Raw genomic sequence first — 23,738 nt, 5'->3', positions numbered from 1 at the left:
ATATACCAGAATTAAAATTTGTCTGCGTTTTTTTGAATCATTACATTCTACACGATCATCGAACACATGAAATGTTGTAAGCATATCGAGTTGATTTAATTAACAAATTAAAGGGACGGAAAAATAAATAACATGATTAAAAGATGTTTACATTTAAATAATTACACATTAAATTCCCAAATCATTATATTATTCATAAACATATAATCTAAGTGTATAATATGTGTAATTAAAAATACGCAACTATAAAATGATATATGTTTTAAATACTCAATCACTTATACATGTGTGTATAACCCACATAAAATCTACGATATTTGTTGTGTACTTACAAAATCCTACAAAGATCACAAGTAATATACTCAACATCTCCATATCAATCACCCCCTCTCACACGTTGTATCTCCCTACACAATCCTTCAGAGATTTCCAAGTACTTCAGAGATCTCAAGAACTTCTAAATATCTGCTTTTGATCACATAGGAAAGTCACACAATCATTCACAAACTCACTCTTTCTCTCCCTTCTTTCTGTTTCGATGCACAGCCAAGAATACCTCCATTGGAGGTGGTTTTCTTGTGGTTTCCTGGTGAGCTAAGGAGCAGCAGCCCCTCCTCCTGTCAAAGAAGCTCAAACCCAAACATCCTTCTCCTATATGGATTTTTGTCAAAAGCAAACCCAAACAACCATTTTGCTCATTCCATAGATTCCTGTTAAAACAAACAAAATCCCAAAAGAAGCTTCTTACCTATTGTTGATCGGAACTGCAAAAGCAATGGGGAAACATCGTGATTGTCGATCGGGCCAGAAAAGAAGAAACACGAGGACTCGCCGGAGACTGATCGCTGCTATGATTCGTCGCCGGAGAAACCCACACCCTTCCTCCCTCGTTCTTCCTGTCGATCAAACAACTCTAAACAAACCCCCACCAAATGTTGTCCCAGTTCCGATCCGCACCTCCATCTTCCCTTTGTGTTACCTGCCAAAATCAGAAGAGAAAAGGCGACGAGTAACAGCCGGAGCCGCCTCTCGCCACCATTGCTGTCGATCACAACTTCTTCCGTCGACCTTGCTGCCGTTTTCTTGGCTCACTGCCGGTGGAGATTAAAGCAATCCAAATGAGGCTCGCCGGAGATCGATTCCTCCTCCTAACCTACCAGCCATCGCCGGAGATTGGACCCTTCTCGTTGTTCCGTTTGTTCGTCGCTCCCTCTGTTCCTATACTCGATTTGACGAACGAATGAAGAAGATGAGGCGTAGAATCCCTTTTACTCAAACTGTGTATCAGATTGGCAGAAACAGTCCCCCCATTATAGCCTTGAGACTTAAATCAGTCCCTTAATTGGAAACCATACAAAACAAGTCTTGTGGGACTTAAGATTTATTAAAATGGTCCTTTTTTTTAATGAATTTATCACAAATCAGTCCTTGTGATAATTAAATTACAAAATAATTTTCTTATGAAAATAAAAAGTATTTCAAAACATGTCCCTTTGACTTAAAATATTATAAAAATTGTCTCGGACCATATTTTAACTCAAAAGACGTCAAGGTGCGGTTATTCACAAAAAGCTTCACCAAAACAAATCGGGATCGAGATCACGCATCGAATGTGAGTTTCTACGGCCCCTCTTTTACGGTTTTAATATTTGGGGGAGAATATATGCGTGTCTATTAAAGTTTAATAATTTTTTAGTTTTATATACAAAATAACATCTTACTTTGTTATTGGTCAAACGTTTATGAAATAGCAATCTAAAGATGTGATAAATCACTAGGAAATCTATTAAGTTAAAGTAGATTGTTATAAGTTGATATAATTATACTTTATGTGAAATATAAATATAATTATTAAGAAAAATCACAAGATTGAAAGTATATTGCTATAATTATACAAGTGGATATTATGAGTCACAAAAATGATGACTTTACATGTATAAGATAAAGTATCTCATGGAAGCATGGAACGATATAATAATGACCAAAATTATTATCCGTGTATAAAATGAAAGTATATTGCCATAATTGATGGAAGATTAAATTCATGAGATTATATAATTATTGGTTAAAATTATAAGATTTAACTTTTAATATATATAAGGTTATGTAAAAATGAATTGAGAAATTATTAATATATTTTTATATTAATTATAACAACATAACTTCATTATACTAAGTTATTTATTCTTATCACAATAAATAACATGATCGACTTCAGAGCTTAAGAGTCATTATTTACGTAATAAGTACTTGTCGAGTATTGTATTTAAAGACTTTACCTTTATCCCAAATTAAATGTATTAAAAACATTCTCGCATAATTTATATAAAATATGGGGAATGTAGATCTACGGTCGATCCAAACTTGGATAAATTCAAAAACTAGCTATTATGCTAATACAACATCGAAATTGTATCTAGTATGATAAATTCTTGAAGATATAAGAATTTCAGTTATCGTTTTCCTAAACAGTGAATAATGTTACATATCCAGTGAATTTAGAATGGATTATATAGGTTTATCATACCTACTCCATATAGGTTTATCATACCTATTCCAGATAGGTTTATCATACCTATTCCAGATAGGTTTATCATACCTATTCCATACAGGTTTATCATACCTACTCCATATAGGTTTATCATACCTATTCCAGATAGGTTTATCATACCTATTCCATACAGGTTTATCATACCTACTCCATATAGGTTCATCATACCTATTCCATATAGGTTTATCATACCTATTCCGAATACCAGATCCGATACGTTTGAGTATCCATTATAAACTATTCCAGGTTTCGCGAAAGCTAAGATCTCAATACTTAGCAGAAACTCTCCAATATATAACCGTTAATCCTCGAGGGAACGACTAACGTCGGGTGTAAGTGTCATATTATTGATCTTATACGGTACGACCGCCCGCCTGGAGTTGCTAGCTACAACTACATCTGACGAGATGAATTTTGGCGTTGACGTTAGCATTATCAAAACATTACCACGTGTTACAACGGGGTGAATGACTTTAGCACGCACGCCTTATTATGGTGTCGGTGCATTAATAAAGTATAGTGTCACGAGTTCGGTTATGATTTCATTATAAAATCCCAGTTTTGTTTCGTTACCGTATAGAATCGATATTGGATTTATACGGGGTTTATGTTCACTCATTCTAGTTGAAAGAAACTGTATTTAGTGGGATAGCTTGTGACTCAAAGCGATAAGTGTCAATACCAAAAATTAAGTTATATAACACTTAGTTAATATCATGACACGACTCGACAAGATTTATTAACTTATATAATATAAGTTATTTATATAAACCATTTGTTTGTATAAGAAAACAAAATATTTATGTGGGAGGAGTTTGCCCCACCAGTTAAGTGTCGGTTTTCAAATTAAGTCAGATAATACTTAATTATTGTCACGACACGATTTTACAAAGTTCATAAATTCAAGACTTATGAGTTTTTCATATAAATGATACAAATTCTTGTATAAGGTTTCAAGAGTAAAGTTGGTTATTCTATGTTCTCACAAAGGGTATCATTTCCTATTTTTATATAATTAGATATTCAAAATATTTATATAAAAATGCACTTTGATATAAGTCTGAATTACTTATATGTATTTTCCAACTCTTGTACATTTGGATTTGAACAAATGGTATTTATGAATGAGTCATAACACATTTTTATAAATCAATTATTTTATACTTTTTAATAGAAAAGTAAATATTTATAAAAGGTGGTCAGCCAGCCAAATTTTACCAAACACTTTTGGGTTATAAAAGTACTCTGTGTCAAAACCTGTAGAACTCACCAACAATTTTGTTGACGTATTTTAAATGCATGTATTCTCAGGTTATTTAACAGATCGGAAGTATTCGCTCACAAGATTCTTCATTAATTGTACTATACATTTGTAAACGCCAGATTGTTAGGCGTGTGTCACGATTTAGTGATAGCCATTATCAATGTAATTTCTATTTCAGTTATAATAGAAAATTATATTTGTACTGTTCAATGTATGTTTAATAACTGTGATTACTGATTTACATCGCGCACCTCGGCGTTTCCGCCGGCGGCCGAGGGTGTGACAGTCATAAATTGTGGTTTATACTTTTCTTTTCATAGGCTATTAGAGTTCTCGGTCTATGACCGAAAACACCAGGTTTTGGTGTTGTTTGGACCAAAATCACATGTGATTTCGGTTGGGCTTAATGTTGTTTTGTTTGGGTTTTGGGCTTGGGCTTGGTTATTAGGTCTAGGTATAAATAGTGTCATTTGAGCCTTGTAAAGCGTGTGGGACGTTTTGGGGGCTGCCATAAGCTTAGAACGTGATTTGGAGAGAAACAAGAGAGAACCAAGTGTAATCAAGAATCTTATGTACCCGACTATTTAATAATAGTGTGCATTGAAGATTAACCATTGTGTTCTTATTATATATTTCGTCTTGTCTAATTCACTTGATTAGGATTCCACACAATCAAGTGAATTTGATTGATACATCGTAGCGATTTAGGGACTTACAATGGCAGTTTGTGAGTGGAGCTCTAACTCTGAAATCCTCGAGTCGTGTGCAATAATCTTAGAAAACATGGAGTCAATCTTGTGATGCACATTCATAATCAATACTTTTTCCTGTGTGATTTGAACCTCGATCCTTTGCACACGCCCCGATAAGAGTGATGCATTCCCATCAATGATGTTGATCTATTCACTTCTAGTTGTCAACTGATTCCCAATCCTAACACTTCGCTCAAATATATGTGCCAAATCCTCAACATCAGTGAGAGGCAGAGGACGTTCTCCTGATGTCTGTTATCTCTCAAATCTGCTAGTGATCATCCATCTGAAATCTGATCCTCCATAAAATCTACGAGCCAAGCAAGGTCATTATGGAACCTTTTCAGGTCAGTAGGTTTCTCTTGGTGAGTTTTCCTGATTCTCCCTAAGATAGGAATAGAGTTATGCGTAGTACATTTTCTTCACCTTCCTCCCATCACTCGCTGATATGGGCTAGACGGTGGTGGCCGTGGTGGCGTGACTATATCTTCCTCTTCCATGGGCTCACTCTCCTTAAAAGGTTCAGACATTTCAGATTGATCCATCTCTTCTGATGGTTTGGCCTCTTCAGATGGCTCAGTCTCTTTCTCCAACTCTTCTTTTTCAAAGGTATTATCTTTCTGTTCATCGCTTCAGTCGGTACAGGAGCTCCATCGTCCAATGGTATTGGGTTGTACCTCGTTCGGTACTCCAGGTAGTAAGGATCACCATGCAGCAGAGGAATAGGAGCCGCGGGTTCTTCTAGGACCATCGACTATGCTTGTTTTTTCTATGATCCTAGTTGTGATTTGGTTCTTAGAATATCTAATAGTTTTATCCTACCAACTATTGTACTTAAGTTAGATAGTACATGCGGCCGAGCCATAATACAACTTAGGTGAGCAAACTATGTTTAGTTGTGGCATGACCTATGTACTATAAAACTTAGTTGAGTATTTGATCTAAAATCTTGAGTTTTTAGTATGTTATGATATTAGGTAGGTGTTCTCATTACGGGATTGAGTGTATACATAAATCTCCATATCTTGTGTTTATTGTGTATTATTATTTAAAAATACTTTATTATTTGTAGGTTTAAAGGATTAACCTAAACAGAGAGTACTCGTCTTAAGCTATAGTCGTAGTTCCTAAATAAAACACTGGTTCGCTACAGCTAAGGTTCTGATACCAATCTGTCACACCCCCGATCGATGACGAAAACATTGGGTGAGCGACGTCGAAAATGGATCGCAGTCAAAGCATACATTGAACAGTAAAAAAACAACATAATATTACAACTTCTAATATAAAATAAGTCTTACATCGTCGAGTACATCGTACCATAACTTGAAATATAAAAGTAGTTGCCTTAACACATTGGCAATATCAAAAGTGCGAACTAAAAGATCCATAACATTCGTGAGTGTGTGAAACTTCAGCTCTTTAAGTTCCTGAGAATACATGTTTTTAAAGATTCGTCAACAAAATCGTTGGTGAGTTCCACATGTTCTGACTCAAAGTATTTTTATAACCAAAAGTACAATTTGAGCGCATAAGTGTTTACTTGTTTAGTATATTCTAAAAATATACTTATAAACCTTTTATCGTTTAGTTCATATGTTCTTATACTAAGTTATATACATATACTTGTATCTTGGTACAAGTGTTTATTAGCTCAGTTAAGTTCCATACCAAGTTAACTTATTGTTGTTAAAGCGTACTCTAGAATTTTTCTATGAGTTTATAACCGAGTTAAATGACGTTCAAGCCTCCGTCGCACACTAAAAAGGACGTGTGCCACAAGTATCACCTTAACGCTTCATTGTCATCGTGAAAAAAGTAACATGAACAGTTGTCACGCGACATGAATCATCAAACAAAGGGTTGTAGCTAGAAACCACGGGTGGGGGTGTCAATCGGTATAGATGTATATATAATGTCCTTGCTCACAAAGATTAACGGTTATAGCACAAAGGGCTTTAATAATTTTTTATCCATACTTAATGAAGAAATAACTCATATACTTATTCCTGAGTTTAACAGATCTAAAAGTGTGCTGTCGAGTGTCCTAAACTTTAGTTAAAAACATTTACTTGACTATTATTCGTTCACTGAGTTTAACTTGTTCAAAATGTAAATCCGACTCTTAAACCTTATAATAATAAGTTTATTAGACTTGATATTCATTTTTTGTTTAAAAACTATATCAAAGTTTCTAACAAAAATCAGACAACATAACGGTTCCGTTTTGACCAAAACCATGTTTTACCTAATGGAAAACTAAAAATGCCAACATGTATAAGTTCACTAAGCGTTAAAATATATCATTTGTAACTAGAATGACTTTTAACTACTTTTCACAATTATATATTTACAAACGATTAAAGAGTGTGTGTATATATATATATATATATATATATATATATATATATATATATATATATATATATATATATATATAAAATCAAATCATATAAACTTTAAACTAACAATAATAAGTTTATTTAAACGAATAGATGATTTGCACTTGTATTCTCCCGCAAAACATAAAAGATTTTAAAGGGGCCATAGAACTTACCCTCGGAACGTATGGAGTGTTCATTGGTGAGATCCGGTTTGTTTCGCGTTTTTCAGATTTTCAACTGGAAAGCTTTTTGGGAAAACAAAATTCACAGGCTTATAGATCTGCTTAACAGGTTCACAAAACACTAATTTTCACCCCAAACAGAACTATCAGAACAGCCAGAGGTCGTCGGGGCTCCGCTGCTTCACGTTGGTTCTTGGTTGTGATGTGTCTATTCAGCAGCTCTCGTCGGCCTCGTCTTCATCGAAGCAGATCAGCAACAGCAGGAGGACAGGGGGTGGTTTCGATGCGGAGAATGACGGAGGTGGGTGGCGGAATACGGTGCCCGGTAGCCGGAGTTCCTATCTGGCGACACTAAACTCGAGAGAGAAGGGGGTGAGGTAAAGAGAGTACAGAGAGGGTGAGTAGAAGCCGATATATAGGAAGATCTTGCACTCATTTATACGACATGATGACGTCATAGTGATGACATCATCATGGTGATGTCATTCACCACCTGTTGGCTTGATTTTTATGCCCCGCAACCCGACTTCGTAAAATTTTTATGAACATGCATGTCAATTGTCCTGAGTGTGGTGATTTAAAAAATGTAATCAGAATTCCAAACCGATAGACGAAACTACCAAAAAAGGCGTTTAAAGTTCTAATTTGGTAACTTTAACAGTTTTTCTATTACGGCTGTTTTTACGAAAGTGTTATAATTTCAAGCTAAACATATTCCGAATATGAAATCAAATATTGGCATAAAGCCTGAGTTTAAAAATTTGTTTAAAAACAATTTACGAAATGTCTAGCTATCCCAACGAACCGATACAACGCTCATTTCCGGGAAAACCAATTATAAAAGTGATTTGCGTCCGTTAAAAGGGCATAATTTCTGCGTACAATCTTCATTTTCGATGTTCTTTATATCCACAAAGTCGTGTGAGTATGTTCTATCCACTTTCAGTATCAATTGCTCACAGGTATACTTAATGCTCAAATTTTATTTTTAACGCATTAAATAGTACTTATTTTTTAGAATATAGTTTTGTTCTTTAGTGTTCGGCACAAATTGGAGACATGTCGTATCCGTATGCAAATATGAGTATAATAACTTCAATTACATTAAAAAATAAGGGATACTATATAATAGGTCCTTTTACATGGGAGGTGGCGGTTCTTTGACCGACGAATTCATACCTAATTTTATCATTTGCTACAAATTTCTAAATGTTAGAAACTCATAGGAACTCCTAAATGTCAAAGACATTTTTGTCAATTATTATTTGTATAATGTTGGGATTTTGACGTAAAAGTCTTTAAGTTTGACAAGTTTTGTCACTTTAGTCCATGTGACGATTTTTTGCTCGTTAATGCCCAAAGTTTATCAAGTTTTTTTCATTTTTGCCATTGCTACTTATAATAGTAAGTGTCCAGGGACAAAACTGACAAAATTTAACAAACTTAAGGACTTTCATGTCAAATTTGGAAAACATAATTGATGAGTTAAAAACTCTTTAGATCGATAGATCTTTAACAGGTAAATAAGCAAGAACAATAAATACTGGAACACACAATGAATCAATCCGTATGTCGAATGATTAAAATGTCGTCACACCTCAGCAGAGCTCGATTAAGAACTTCCACTGTAGAGGTGCGCTAGGGTTTACAGTACACTTGATAAAATAATAATGAAAGCATTAATGATAAGATTGCATGCATGCACCTTATATACTAAACCCTAGAAAGATAAGCACGGTTGGACAGGCCCAAACCGAGAATACAAAATGGATCGAACTACTAAGGCCCAATGGCGCAACCCTTTAAACCCAACAATCTCCCCCTTTGCGCCAATTGAGGCGAGAGACTACTTCGGTTGAGTAACTTTAGTCTTCCTCACAATCTTGAACAGTCTGGGGATGATGGCAAGAAGAGTTTGACGGAAAAGAATATACCACCTAAGCATATCAGTAAACATCTTTTTATCGGCTTCGCTGTTCTGATTACACCCGTGAACAATATCCAGAATATGCTCCAGGCAGGCGGTGGAGAACAGGTGTTTGTCAATAAGAGCGAACAGGCATTTTTGACCTTCGCCCCTAATGAACATGACCGTATAAAACTTAGGGTCGATTTTACCCTTAATCATCACATTGACATCGCTTGCCCTCCCTATTGGCTTCATAGTGGGCTTCTTATGTATGGCAGAGGCGATTTCCTGATCCATCTTTACGACTTCATGAATATAGCACACGAGCATTCGCTTGATGTGATCGATAATAGGCTCATACTCCTTTTGGTTAGTCAGCAAAATGTTGTTCAGGAGAATCCAATCATGAGGATTCAGATTCGGCAGATCAGCCAGGGAAATCATACGAACCGAGCTATCAGAGCCTCGGGTCACTTTGAACTTGATGTTGATAAACTTCCCTGCTGAAGTGAGTTTCAACACCTTGACCGTTGTGATTTTCTGACTACTCCAAGTCAGGTATTGCGGCTGATCAAACTCAAGATAATACTCAAGCAAATCCCGATCAACCTTCGGGTCTGGGGAAGGAATGCCAGTCGTTGACTCAAAACAAAAAATGAATGCCTTTCGGGTGATTGGCATATCAAATTGTGAGTCCTTGGAATTCTCAAGCCCAAAAGAAATGACCGGTTCGAGCTAATGAATGCTTGGTGCATCGATTACCTCCCTATGAAGCGTTTCCATAGACCACTCAGGAAACATAGACTTCCTTTGTTCTAGCATTTCGTTCGCTTTCCTCTCCTTATCAAGAATTTCTTTTTCTTTTTGAATCTTCGCCTCAATTTCTCGTTCAGTAGGATTAACTTTAAGATCTTCGGTTTTAGAAGCTTTTCCTTCTGTATCAGTGTCACCGTCGTTTTCATCCTCATCATCATCACCAATCATCTTCTTTCGGTTGCCCTTCATACTGCCCGAAGCTTCATTACCCTTCGGCTCAGTAGTGCTTTCGGTTTTGGAGGTGGTTGAGATTGACCCTTGCCCTGAGTAACATTTTCTCCCCCTTGTTTCGGAGGGACAACTGGCTTCGGAACACCCTCAATTCTGCTCAAAACATCCAGAGCAGGTCTCAACTTCTCAGCCAAGTGGCGTCGAATGGAGATGGTAAGGATCGAGTCATGGGCTTCCAGAAGGTGTAGGAGAATGGAATGTACATCACCAACCGAACTTTTAATCACTTCACGCTCAGATTTTAACTCTGCAATCTCCTTGTTTGCAGCCTTGAGCTTGAGATTCTGAAGTTTAAGCTGAGAAGTGTGCTTATCCAGCTCATCCATAATCTTGTTTTCGACAGCAAGCTCAGCTTCGAGTTGAGTGAGACGAGCATCAACTGAAGTGTGAAGCTCAGTGTTAGCAGCCTGAATTGCTTGGCGAGCTTCCTCAAAATGTTTCTTTTCAGCTTCCAGTGAACGCGTAAGATTATCAACCGAAGCGTTCACTGTTTGAGCATTCTTCTGAGCGGCAGCTTGGAGAGAATCAAGAAATAGTTGTGCATCCGACACTAGTTTTTCGACATTTGCGGTCGTCTGCTTGCAATCCTTTGTGGAGGCTTCGGCTATAAGTGAAGCTTTCTGACAGGTGAGGTTGAGGCTTCAATGGCTTTAACAGCATTAGTGATGGAAGTGTCATGCTCTTTGACAACAGTTGCCAACAGAGCCTTGATTACTGCTTCTGAATATGCACTACCAGAAGAGGAAGAGAGCAGTTGGTCAAGTTTGTCATTCATGGCCTTGAGATGCTTCTTCGTAACAGGAGCGTCGTCATCATCATCACTCTGTACTTGATAAGGACTGAAGTAAACAGAGTCGAATTCCATGTCGTCACCGCCAAGAACAGGTTCAAATTCATGTGAAGGAGGTGGGGATAAAGGTGTTGAGGTAATTGGGGGGTCAGAACCGAAAGTAGATGCCCCCGTATCAGATACGTTGACACGAACAGTAGGTTCGGTTGGAGAAGTAGTAGTGGTAGTAACTGTAGTGAACAGAAGGGTTGGAATTGGAATTGAGTTAGTGGTGGTGGATGAGATGGGTGGAGGAAATGGGGCAATAGTAATAGGAACCGAGTGTGGAGGAGAACGAGGAGGTGAGTTTCGGTTACTGTCATTAGATGGTGAAGGTGGAGGCGAATTACCTCTAGGTGGACTTTCGGTTCGAGTAACTTTGTCGTCAGTTGACTCGGGGTCGTGTTGTGTGTCAGAGGAAACATAATCAGAGTTACTGGAAGATGGGGAAGGAGACTTCGGTCTTTGAACTTTCATCTTGATCTTTCGTTTCTTTGGAGCAGTAGGCGCTGCTTGCTCAGACTTGCGTTTCTTGGGAGTAGAAACTTTGGAGGATTGACCGTCATTTTCCCTTTTCTATCAGGCTTCTTCCCTCTTTTCACTGGTTTGTCTGCAGCGTCTAGCGAGCTTTGCATTTCTGGAGTAAGCTGTCGTGGCCCTGTAGGTGTTATCTTCTTGTACTCATTGATTACCTTGCTTTCATGGGAAACACATCTGTACATTGACTCCGAAATCGAACCAATGAAGAGAAATTTGGAGGGATCTGAGACAAGAATCCTTGTCGTGTGGAAGGTAGCAATCGATGACATGAGTGAATCCGCCATTGTTGGAACATGAAACTTTGCCATCGCCCAATTAGTGACTATAGTCCAAAACCGAGCACATAAAATTTCTGAGTGCCTTGAAGAAGAACTTATACTCTGAACCAGTTGAGACCAAATGATTGACCCATAATCCATGTTAACCCCATGATACAGACCATATAGAAGGGTCATGAACGCCCTGCTCGTTCCATCAGAACCTGCAACCCTCTCCGATAAACCCTTGGAGAGGAGAGTAAAGAGTCTGTTCCACTGAGGAGGAAGACAAGATTTCTTGAACTTGGTGACAGTGGTGAGAAGCTCAGTGTACCCCATATCATAGAACATTGTGAACAGTTGAGTAGTGGTAATGGAATCAGGGTTAATCATAGAATCGGCGACAGCAAGGTGTAGCAATAAACAAAACCTAGCTTTTGAAATCGACGTCTTTTGATTGACGATCTCAAAGAAGATACGCTCCTTAGCTTTATCGTAGACAGCAGTTGAGTAGACATGAGAGAGCATCGACATTGGAACGGATTCAACTTGTGTGAGAGCAACCACCAGCGGGGAATACTTGAGACATTCAACCACATGTAGCATGTACGAATCATAGACAAATGGGTTCAGGTCGATGATCAGATTCTGATTGGGTTTGATGGTCAGAAGAGATGACTGAGCAGTTTGTTCGTAAACCGAGGAAGATTCAGCCATTATTGTAGGGGTGAAGAAGAAGATGAACAGTAGAAAATCGCCGATTTGTTCTTGAGAGAGTGGAGAATTGGTAAAGTAACCCAAGAGATGTGAGAAAATCTTTTATACCATCGCCAGGGGAGAGAAAAATCCACAGTAATGATTCGACTATCTTCTGAATCGACGCCTGAAAAAGCGTGATTTGACAGCTGGGTTTTCCGAAGAAGACGTCATCAGGCGTGATATTAGGTGTCGTTTCAAATTCACGCGCCTTTTCATCCTTATCTCCTGTTCAAATTTTGAACCGTTTCAAATTCATGCTGACTCACCCTTATTTTATTTTAAAGCAACGCCACCATAAAGAACCGAAGTTATATGTCTTAAAATAGCTTATTAGCAACCCAACAAGAGTTTGGAAAAATCGTAAAGAATTTCGTGCAAGATAGTGTGAAAGATAAAGAAATAAAGCAAAATTTATGTGGGATATTAGTGATGTCAATCAAGACATGAAGCAGTTGATCCCGGGCACGAATCTCTTCCTTCAAAGTCAAGAGAGACTTCGAAGTGCTTCTGTGGCTCCCCGTGAAAATACGATCAAATACTTGTTAAGAAGCATTGAAAGGCATCTTTTGATTATAAGGCTATTGATGGTGGTTTAGCTTCAATCCATGCTTTGGTTCTTGACATAAGACCGAAAGTGTACGAAGTACTTGTGAGACCGATGTAGCCTATTAAACAAGTAGGTTTGATGAAATATTAAGTGACTTGATGTATTTTAGAAATCTCAAGAAAAATAAAACTGGATCTTATGGGAAGAAAACGTCTTGGTGTTTAGAAAATTTCATAAAGATCACTCAAAAAGAAAAAGAGATTTCAGGTGACATTCCACAAGAGTGGTTTCGTTAAATCATGGGTGAGAGCTAGAACGTTTGATTGTTCACCGTCAATTCATTAGTTGTGTTGGATTTTGGGTTTTACTCAGCTCGTGGTAGAACGAAACTAAGTTCATGAACACAGAAGTTGTATAACCATAAACCTCAGTGGTAATATCTGAGAGTCTCAAGGGTTACGTTGATGAACCAAAAGCAAATGGAGAAATGAGTGGAGGTGGTTAAGGAACCGAAAGTACCTCTGCTATACGAAAATGACAAAGCAGACAACTCTTTACTCAATATGAGAAGAGTAAGGTAGCTCATGACTTGAGTGATTTTCTCAGCCTGATTGGGAAGAGACGATTGGTGTTTATCGAATCATTAAGGCTTCACTCAGAGTTTTGGAAGCTTCGGTCTACATGCAGCAACATGCTTCTAGGGACACCTAGCTTAGTACAAAGATAAGAAAGTTATACCTGCCCCAACATCATTTTGTGCCGCATCTGTGAACTTGAAACAAGATAAGAATAGAGAGAGAATACTAAAACAAATAAAAATATTTTTGTAATTTTGGATGTTTAGAAATTCTGAAAAATAAAAAAAATAAACCGAAATGGACCGAGCGTCGGGTCAATTCGGTTCCTAAAAATTCCAGAGCCAAAATAGACCGAGCGTTCGGTTCATTTCGGTTCCCGAAAAATTCTAGAGCCGAAATAGACCGAGCGTTCGGTTCATTTCGGTTCCCGAAAAATTCTAGAGCCGAAATAGACCGAGCGTTCGGTTCATTTCGGTTCCCGAAAAATTCTAGAGCCGAAATAGACCGAGCATTCGGTTCATTTCGGTTCCCGAAAAATTCAAGAACCGAAATAGACCTAGCGTTCGCTCTATTTCGCTTGTACAGTTTTAATTAGAAGAAAGGGGTTTCGGTACAGACTCAGCTTCCATCATTCCCAAGCCTTGGAGTATCTTATTAAATCTTGCTTCAGGTAAGGCCTTGGTGAATATATCAGCCAGTTGATCAGCAGATCTAATGAAATGTACTTCGATATTACCATCTTCAACATGATCCTTGATAAAATCGTATCTTAGTGCAATATGTTTTGTCTTGGAGTGTTGCACTGGATTGTGACATATTCTAATCGCGCTTTCAGAGTCACAATAGAGGGGAATCTTCTTCATGCTTAGGCTATAATCTCTAAGTTGGCTTTGAATCCATACAACTTGTAAAGTACTGGATACTGCGGCGATGTACTCAGCTTCGGCTGTAGAAAGAGACATGCAAGTTTGTTTCTTTGATTGCCAACTGACGAGTTTACCATCAAGAAATTGGCACCCGCCAGTAGTGCTCTTTCGATACAGACCACATCCACCAAGATCAACGTCAGAGAAGGCTTGAACGAAGAAGCCGGATTTTGCAGGATACCAGAGACCGAGAGACGAGGTTCGCTTCAGATACCGAAAAATATTCTTCACAGCCATCATGTGAGGTTCGCGTGGATTAGCTTGAAACCTGGCACAATAATAGACAGAAAACATTATATTTGGTCGACTAGCTGTCAGATACATTAAGGACCCTATCATTTGTCGATAGAGGGTCATGTCAACAGCCGGTTTTTCCAGAGAAGGTGTTAACTTCGTGTAACACTGTAAATTTTCAAATGAATTTTTCATTTTAAAAACGCATACTTTTCATAACATGTTGTATAAAAATCTCATTTATTCAAATTAAAAAACACAACTCCATTAATAATCCAGGATCCTCAAAACATTACTCTTTCCCTGATGTGTACAATCAAGCCGGTGCCGTCCCGCGATCCTGAGAAACCCGAAACACATTGCACATAACACGGTAAGCACAAAGCTCAGTGAGTTCCCCAAAATACCACATACAGCACATAGCCACTCGAGACTATAACTCGGTATGACCCTCCGGTCAATGTGTCTTAGCGGGACCCTCCAGTCTCGTAGCTCGTTGGACCCTCCGGTCCGGTCTAGCTCGTTGGACCCTCCGGTCCGGTCTAAATCGTTGGACCCTCCGGTCCGGTCTACTCGAGGACCCTCTGGCCTCGTAAGTCGTTGGACCCTCTGGTCCGGTCTATATAACACATAGCATACATATATCACAATGCACATATTCTCAAACATACACATAACACATAAGACCCTCCGGTCTGCATATAGATACCATTATAGGTAATGTATAGTGAGAAGAATCACCTCGTATGATGTCTAGTAAACTCTCGTGCTCGATATCCCCGATCTAGCCTCCGCCTATCAAAATGATAATATCTATAATCAATACTCACCTTATATCCTCATCTCTAAAGAATGGGTAGAAGACCATTCTACCCCTCCATAGCCCCTCTTGAATCAGTTTGACCAACCCTAAGGTCAACTGAAGTCAACTCCAGTCAACGGTCTAACTTTGACCAGACTCGTCGGGTGCACTCAGGTGACTCGGCGAGTCCATGCTTGTCCTCAGAATCCTCCTAAGGCCTCACTCGAATCGTCGAGTTAACCTTTCACTCGTCGGGTTACCACTGAACACGAATCGCGGGGCAACCCGATCCGACTCATCGAGTCCTCTTATGGACTCGGCGAGTTTCCTCCATGGCCACACTCGATTGACCTTCTGAGGTCAGATCTGTTTCTCTAACTTATAGATTTGGCCTTCTAGCACCCAAAAGTCACGTAAAGGTTCAATCTTTATGTCCATGCACCACACATCAAGCTCCATTTGAAGAAATAGCCCTTAAAATGACAATCTAGACTCAAAACTCCAATGGGACTGCATAAAGCTGGATGATTGGGACTCTCTGGACCTCTCAAGGTCCAGATCTAATGTCATATGCCACAATGGGACTCTCCATGCTCCATAATCTCAACAAAAAGGGGTAAAGAAACCCTAGATTCATGAGATCTACTAACCATACGAAAACAGGTAGAGATTTATACCTTAAACAGCAGTTTTGAATGAAATAGAAGTAGATCTGAGCCCCTCCAACAATTTAGCTAGAACACTCTACTTCTTCCTTGCAAGAATGCACCCAAAATGATGAAAATTAGCTCCCTCTTTCTCTCTATGCTCTCTGGATCGATTAGGCTCTCTCAAGGGAAGTGTAGCCACAGATGAAGGCCATAAGGGCCTTTAAATTGGTCACAAACCCGGACAATTAGGGTTTTCCCCAGCAGCGCTGACTCGGCGAGTTAGATACCCGACTCGTCGAGTCCATTCATTAAACACGTCACCAAAACGCGACTCTACTCGACGAGTTAAGGCACCAACTCGTCGAGTCACTCCTCATATATCGAAATGAATACTCAAAATATTATCCCTGGAAAACCGGATGTTACAATTCCCCCCCACTTGAATTAGATTTCGCCCTCGAAATCGCTCCTCAACCACATAAATAGAAACCAAACACCCGAAAAGCACCACTGAAAGGATCTCACACCAAAACGATATCTTACTCCATGGATACCTGAACCCAAACAGGAACTCCTAAATTCGGAACAAAACTGACCCCTCTGCCGCTAAGATACCCCTTCTGACTTTTCAAGTCTGGAACTCTAGTGATCTGGTCCGTCGCCAGACCGTCCACTCAAGATATCATCACGTTATTCGCTCCTCGAATAACAGACCCCGATAACTCACTGCCCCTCAGATTCTCACAAGATAAGCCCAACAATCGGCTACCGATCACCCATGACAGACATACCAAACGATCCCAAACACACTTCCATAGACGAAAGGGTCACATGCTACCAGAGACCCATCCACTGGACTGCTGTCAGAATCCGTCCGAACATTGGACCCTCAACACCCTGTCCTCAGAAACAAGAAAAATAATCAATCTCGCTCAGAAGTGTCCTCTGACATCTAAAATCATATGCCCCAAAGCGTCTCACTGACTTCCTTCTCATAACAACTATCTCGGCCCAATGTCACACACCAGACACGACACTCGCTTTACCCCAAGCGATTACTATAATCTCAACTAAAATCGTCTCACCCTCGACCTCTGTCGACAACTACCCATTAGTCTCATGTGTCTCGCGGTCTTTCCCATACCAACGAACCGACCCACCCAGTTCCAAGACACCAGATGAAAACAATACCCCTTCCAAAAAGAAATCCATCTCTAAATCCGGAATCTCAATCCATTTACTCGATACACCACTAGAATCAAACTCAACTCGAGAGTCTGGCCCGACGCGAATTTAGAACCACCCGTCCCAATAAAGCACCCAACTCATGACTCATGACTCGCAATCCACTCGTACATCACTTCTCCGATCCCTACCCATTACGGTCTCCACAGCCTAACTTAGGATATAATGATTCCCGACCATTATGGAGACCTCCGCCTCTTTCCTGATCTGGCCACCAGGCTCTCGGATACTCAATGTAATAAGGCTACTCAAGCCTACTCAATGCAGTAAGGCTACTCAAGCCTAAGAACTCTCCTGAGTCATGCTCTGACTAACGAATAACGTAGTTCCTCGCAGCACCACGACACCCTCTCACCGACTAGTGAATACTACGGCTCCCCGCAGTATCACAACACCTTCTCACTGACTAGTGAGTACTACGGCTCCCCGCAGTATCACAACACCTTTTCAATGACTAGTGAGTACTACGGCTCCCCGCAGTATCACAACACCTTTTCACTGACTAGTGAGTACTACGGCTCCCCGCAGTATCACCATACCCTCTCTCACTGACTGGTGCGTACTACGGCTCCCCGTAGTATCACCACACCTTTTCTTGCTGCAATCCACATTCTTAAATAATCTCACTTGCTGTCACTAGCCGAAGGGCTCCCACTGGAATCATAGATACTAGATACTCCACTTACTATCTCGTAATTCAAGCCTCAAAATAACCCGATAATCAGGGCATCATGCTCGGATACCTCGGTACACCATCACCGAACCTCACGAATTCTTTCCTCGCCCACCAATCTCCTGTATACGATATCATACCCTAATACCGCAAAGCATCCTTTCAAAGTCTCGCAGCTGATCTTCCTCTCGCACCACCCGTAACTCCGAAATATTCCAACTCTCAATTGAAACACGGAGGAGTCGTCAGTGACTCAGAACACGTAGACGACAATCCGAAACTTCCTCCTATATTGCTCAAAACTCATGCAAGAATACTCATAACGACCCTGAAGTTGGTTGCCCAATCAACTTCTTCCTTTCCCACACTGCATATAATAGCCCATACTTTGAACTAGAAATTCTCAACCGCCAAACTAACCTCACAAGCCAACCACCTCAAATTCACCATTTTAACCTTGAAGGATTCCCTACCACCACAAGGTCTCCGACCAACGGCCACTTTCCGTGGAGACACTCATCCTTTCTCAAACACGTACCACATGCACTATCTCGCTCTGCACCTCGCCTTGACCACCAATAACCCTGGTCTCAGGAATCCGCACTGCAGGCCTCTATATCCAGTTCTCTAACCGCTCTTGAACAAATCTCTGATCTCCTCAAAAAGTACCCGGTTCTCCCCCACTCAGGGTTCGAACCATCACCAATTGGTTCACCAACAATCTATCCCACAGACTGTTTTCACCAATAACATCGCACTTACTCTTGGAAGGTGATACGCAATGCTCGATGATCTCCCCGATGGAGATCAAGCAATTCCAAATATCCCGAATCTCAGATGAAATCCTAAGAAACTTCTCATCATGACTACCTCTAGTCATTCAGAATCTCGTACCATCCCACTACCGGACATCTCAACTGTCCAGTAGTAACCCTGACTCTCAGTCTGAAAATAAGGAACTAAGATACTCCTCATCCTCGACTCCTCAACCAACGTCCCATCACGTGAATTATCATAAGAGCAGAGACCTCATTTCCACACTCGATACCCATCATAGACAATAAGAGCCACCGCTCCGATATACTCCTCTTGATCATCCGTTGATGCAGCTAACACACGCCCTACTATGCTCAAATAGGGTGTATCCTGGTCCTTGACCATCTCAGTCCCCACTGACAACCTGCTCATGCTATATCCTTACCTCGCGGCAGACGTACTGCCCAAATACTCCAATGAAAGATCGTAACCAAAGCTACCCCACAGGGCTCACCCCCAACCTTGGAAACCGAAAATCTCAATACCTCTCCTGTTTCCCACAGGAACAGAAATAGCACCGCTCAGGTCACAGAAAATGACATTTCCACTATCGGGCGGTCGCTCAGCCCATACCGTATTCTCCCATAACGCACCATCCCTACTCATCCCTGAGTCTTGCGACTCCAACCGGCATCTCACCAACAATCCCTCGGAGCTAACTCGATTTACCTTTTAAGGGATGCTCCACTAAAACTCGTTCATCATGGCCCTCTGGCCCCATATTCTTTCACATTTGATCTCAGTCTAGACAATCACCACAGAATAACCGGTAAAACCAGAAGCACTAACCGCCACGTGTCCTGGTACTCAAAACATGTGACCACCTCTCGATCTGCTATGAATCATGGTACCCGAACCATGACATCACCTCTCGATCTGCTACAAATCATGGTATTCGAACCATGACATCACCTCTCGATCTGCTACAACTCATGGTACTCGAACCATGACATCACCTCTCGATCTGCTACAAATCATGGTACTCAAACCATGACATCACCTCTCGATCTGCTACAAATCATGGTACTCGAACCATGACATCACCTCTCGATCTGCTACAAATCATGGTACTCGAACCATGACATCACCTCTCGATCTGCTACAAATCATGGTACTCGAACCATGACATCACCTCTCGATCTAATACAAATCATGGTACTCGAACCATGACATCACCTCTCGATCTGCTACAAATCATGGTACTCGAACCATGACATCACCTCTCAATCTGCTACTCAGATCCTCCGGAATACTCCATGCATCGAGTATGGGTCCTCTGCTTTCAGTAGTACGGGCCCATACTACCTGCCACATCTACCCATACTCTCTACACGGACCATCCCAGAGTCCCTAAGTAGTTGTTCAACCTTCGCCATCACCAATCTCGACACGCGTGCTCGCTTCCCAGTGAAATGCTCTACTCTGTCAGCATACTCATCTGACTAAGGTCACTTCCTAGGCTCTTCCTAGGTTCTCACACTTCTCCGCCATCAGTTGCTGAGAAACTCCTTATGGTGCCAGTCATCTACCTCCTGAATATCGTCACATTCACTTGGTAGCTGACTCCCATCATTGGGAGTTCCACAAGCACGAAGCAAGCAGCATTCGGGCATCGAATAAACACGCAAAACCCACTCTAGGTGATAACTCCACTTGCTCTACTCATACTCAAAAGATATCACCGAACTCAGCAACTCCACCCCTCGCGGGTAGCTAACTACTCTCTTAGTAGGTTCCACAAATGCTCATCTAGGTATCTCTCCTAGATTACTCCTCTACTCAAATCCCTCTCTAAAAGGATTCCTGCTGGATACTCTTACTCAGCACATACTCGAAAGCTCATCACAGATAACAGCAATTCCTAGGCTAAGGCATCACAAATCAGGCCACTCTAGTCCTAACGTATGAATACCTAGCCTATCTCTAGCATGCATAATACCTCATAAAATATCTCATAATACAAAAGTAAGGGTATTTTGGGAAATCATCGTTCGGGCTCTGGCTGATTGTACACACTGCCCTTCCTCGTTTTCTCTTAGAAACTCTTGTTCACTCTAGGAAAATCATTTCTTTGAAATTTTTTCTCAAATCCTCAGTTTGAGTCCAGATTTACCCGAAGGTGCATCCGAATCCCTCAAACCAAGGCTCTGATACCAACTTGTAACACCGTAAATTTTCAAACGAATTTTTCATTTTCAAAACGCATACTTTTCATAACATGTTGTATAAAAATCTCGTTTATTCAAAATACAAAACACAACTCCATTAATAATCCAGGATCCTCAAAACATAACTCTTTCTCTGATGTGTACAATCAATTCGGTGTCGTCCCGCGATCCTGAGAAACCTGAAACACATAGCACATAACACGGTAAGCACAAAGCTCAGTGAGTTCCCCAAAATACCACATACAGCACATAGCCACTCGAGGCTATAACTCAGTATGACCCTCCGGTCAATGTGTCTTAGCGGGACCCTCCAGTCTCGTAGCTCGTTGGACCCTCCGGTCCGGTCTAGCTCGTTGGACCCTCCGGTCCGGTCTAAATCATTGGACCCTCCGGTCCGGTCTACTCGAGGACCCTCTGGCCTCGTAAGTCGTTGGACCCTCCGGTCCGGTTTATATAACACATAGCATACATATATCACAATGCACATATTCTCAAACATACACATAACACATAAGACCCTCCGGTCTGCACATAGATACCATTATAGGTAATGTATATTGAGAAGACTCACCTCGTATGATGTCTAGTAAACTCTCGTGCTCGATATCCCCGATCTAGCCTCCGCCTATCAAAATGATAATATCTCTAATCAATACTCACCTTATATCCTCATCTCTAAAGAATGGGTAGAAGACCATTCTACCCCTCCATAGCCCCTCTTGAATCAGTTTGACCAACCCTAAGGTCAACTGAAGTCAACTTCAGTCAACGGTCTAACTTTGACCAGACTCGCCGAGTGCACTCAGGTGACTCGGCGAGTCCATGCTTGTCCTCAGAATCCTCCTAAGGCCTCACTCGACTCGTCGAGTTAACCTTTCACTCGTCGGGTTACCACTGAACACGAATCGCGGGGCAACCCGTTTCCACTCGTCAAGTCCTCTTATGAACTCGGCGAGTTTCCTCCATGGCCACACTCGATTGACCTTCTGAGGTCAGATCTGTTTCTCTAACTTATAGATCTGGACTTCTAGCACCCAAAATTCACGTAAAGGTTCAATCTTTATGTCCAATCACCATACATCAAGCTCTATTTGAAGAAATAGCCCTTAAAATGACAACCTATACTCAAAACTCCAATGGGACTGCATAAAGCTGGATGATTGGGACTCTCTGGACCTCTCAAGGTCCAGATCTAATGTCATATGCCACAATGGGACTCTCCATGCTCCATAATCTCAACAAAAAGGGGTAAAGAAATCCTAGATTCATGAGATCTACTAACCATATGAAAATAGGTAGAGATTTATACCTTAAACAGCAGCTTTGAATGGAATAGAAGTAGATCTGAGCCCCTCCAACAATTTAGCTTGAACACTCTCTATCTTCCTTGCAAGAATGCACCCAAAATGATGAAAATTAGCTCCCTCTTTCTCTCTATGCTCTCTGGATCGATTAGGGTCTCTCAAGGGAAGTGTAGCCGCAGATGAAGGCCATAAGGGCCTTTAAATAGGTCACAAACCCGGACAATTAGGGTTTTCCTCAGCAGCGCTGACTCGGCGAGTCAAATACCCGACTCGTCGAGTCCATTCATTAAACACGTCACCAAAACGCGACTCTACTCGACGAGTTATGGCACCAACTCGTCGAGTCACTCCCCATATATCGAAATGAATACTCAAAATATTATCCCTGGAAATCCGAATGTTACACTTCGTGCCAAACGCCATAGGAACCTTCACTTTTGAGTCTCCCATCATACCAAACTTGGCAATCAAGGTCTTCGTGTAAGCCACTTGATTAATAAAAATGCCTTCGGGTCCCTGTCTAAGATTTAAGCCAAGGAAAAAGTTAATTGGACCTATTGAGCTCATTTCAAACTTAGTCTCCATCAACTTCCTGAATTCTGCTGTTAAGCAAGGATTCGTGGAGCCGAAGATAATATCATCAACATAAATTTGAACGATCATAAGGTGGTCACCCTCTTTCTTACAAAAGAAGGTTGGGTCAACCGAACCTTGTTTAAACTTCGACATTTTTAGAAATCGAGTTAATGTTTCATACCATGCTCTTGGAGCTTGCTTCAGACCATAAACCGCCTTGTCCAGAATGTAGCAGTGATCTGGATACTTCTCGTTCACAAATCCTGGTGGTTGCTCTGCATACACTGTTTCTTCTAATTCTCCATTTAGAAATGCACACTTGACGTCCATTTGATATACTTCAAAGTTCTTGTGAGCAGCATAGGCCAGAAAGATTCTTACTAATTCTAACCTTGCTACTGGAGCGAAGGTCTCTTCGTAGTCTATCCCTTCTTCTTGACAATATCCATTCACAACCAGTCTTTCTTTGTTACGAATTACATTCCCTTCTTTGTCGATTTTGTTTCGAAATACCCATTTCAGTCCAACTACAGATACATCATTTGGCGTAGGGATCAGTCTCCATACCTTGTTTCGCTCAAACTCGTTGAGTTCGTCTTGCATTGCCTGTACCCAATCTGAGTGATCGAGTGCAGTGTTGACATTCTTCGATTCAATTTTGGAGACAAACGAATTAAACATGCAAAATTCCACTTGAGAGAATAATGCGGTTTGATTCGCTTTCAGTTGAGAACGAGTAAGAACT

General features: G+C 40.6%; 1 long non-coding RNA gene across 1 annotated transcript; it reads right to left on the bottom strand.

The window, feature by feature from the left end:
* Nucleotides 1-209: 209 nt before the first annotated feature.
* Nucleotides 210-1,228, bottom strand: LOC145129049 (uncharacterized). Its single transcript, XR_013717261.1, has 2 exons — nucleotides 749-1,228; nucleotides 210-651 (listed from the first exon to the last, which is right to left on the bottom strand). It is a non-coding gene; the product is annotated as an uncharacterized LOC145129049 (long non-coding RNA).
* Between the last annotated feature and the right edge of the window lie 22,510 nt (nucleotides 1,229-23,738).

The sequence above is a fragment of the Lactuca virosa genome, chromosome 8 (genome assembly GCF_052849685.1).
Source record: "Lactuca virosa cultivar CGN04683 chromosome 8, Lactuca_virosa_CGN04683_v6, whole genome shotgun sequence".
In the NCBI taxonomy this organism is placed as follows: domain Eukaryota; kingdom Viridiplantae; phylum Streptophyta; class Magnoliopsida; order Asterales; family Asteraceae; genus Lactuca; species Lactuca virosa.
Note: the sequence above shows the minus strand (reverse complement) of the source record. Positions and strands in the feature narration are given on the sequence as shown.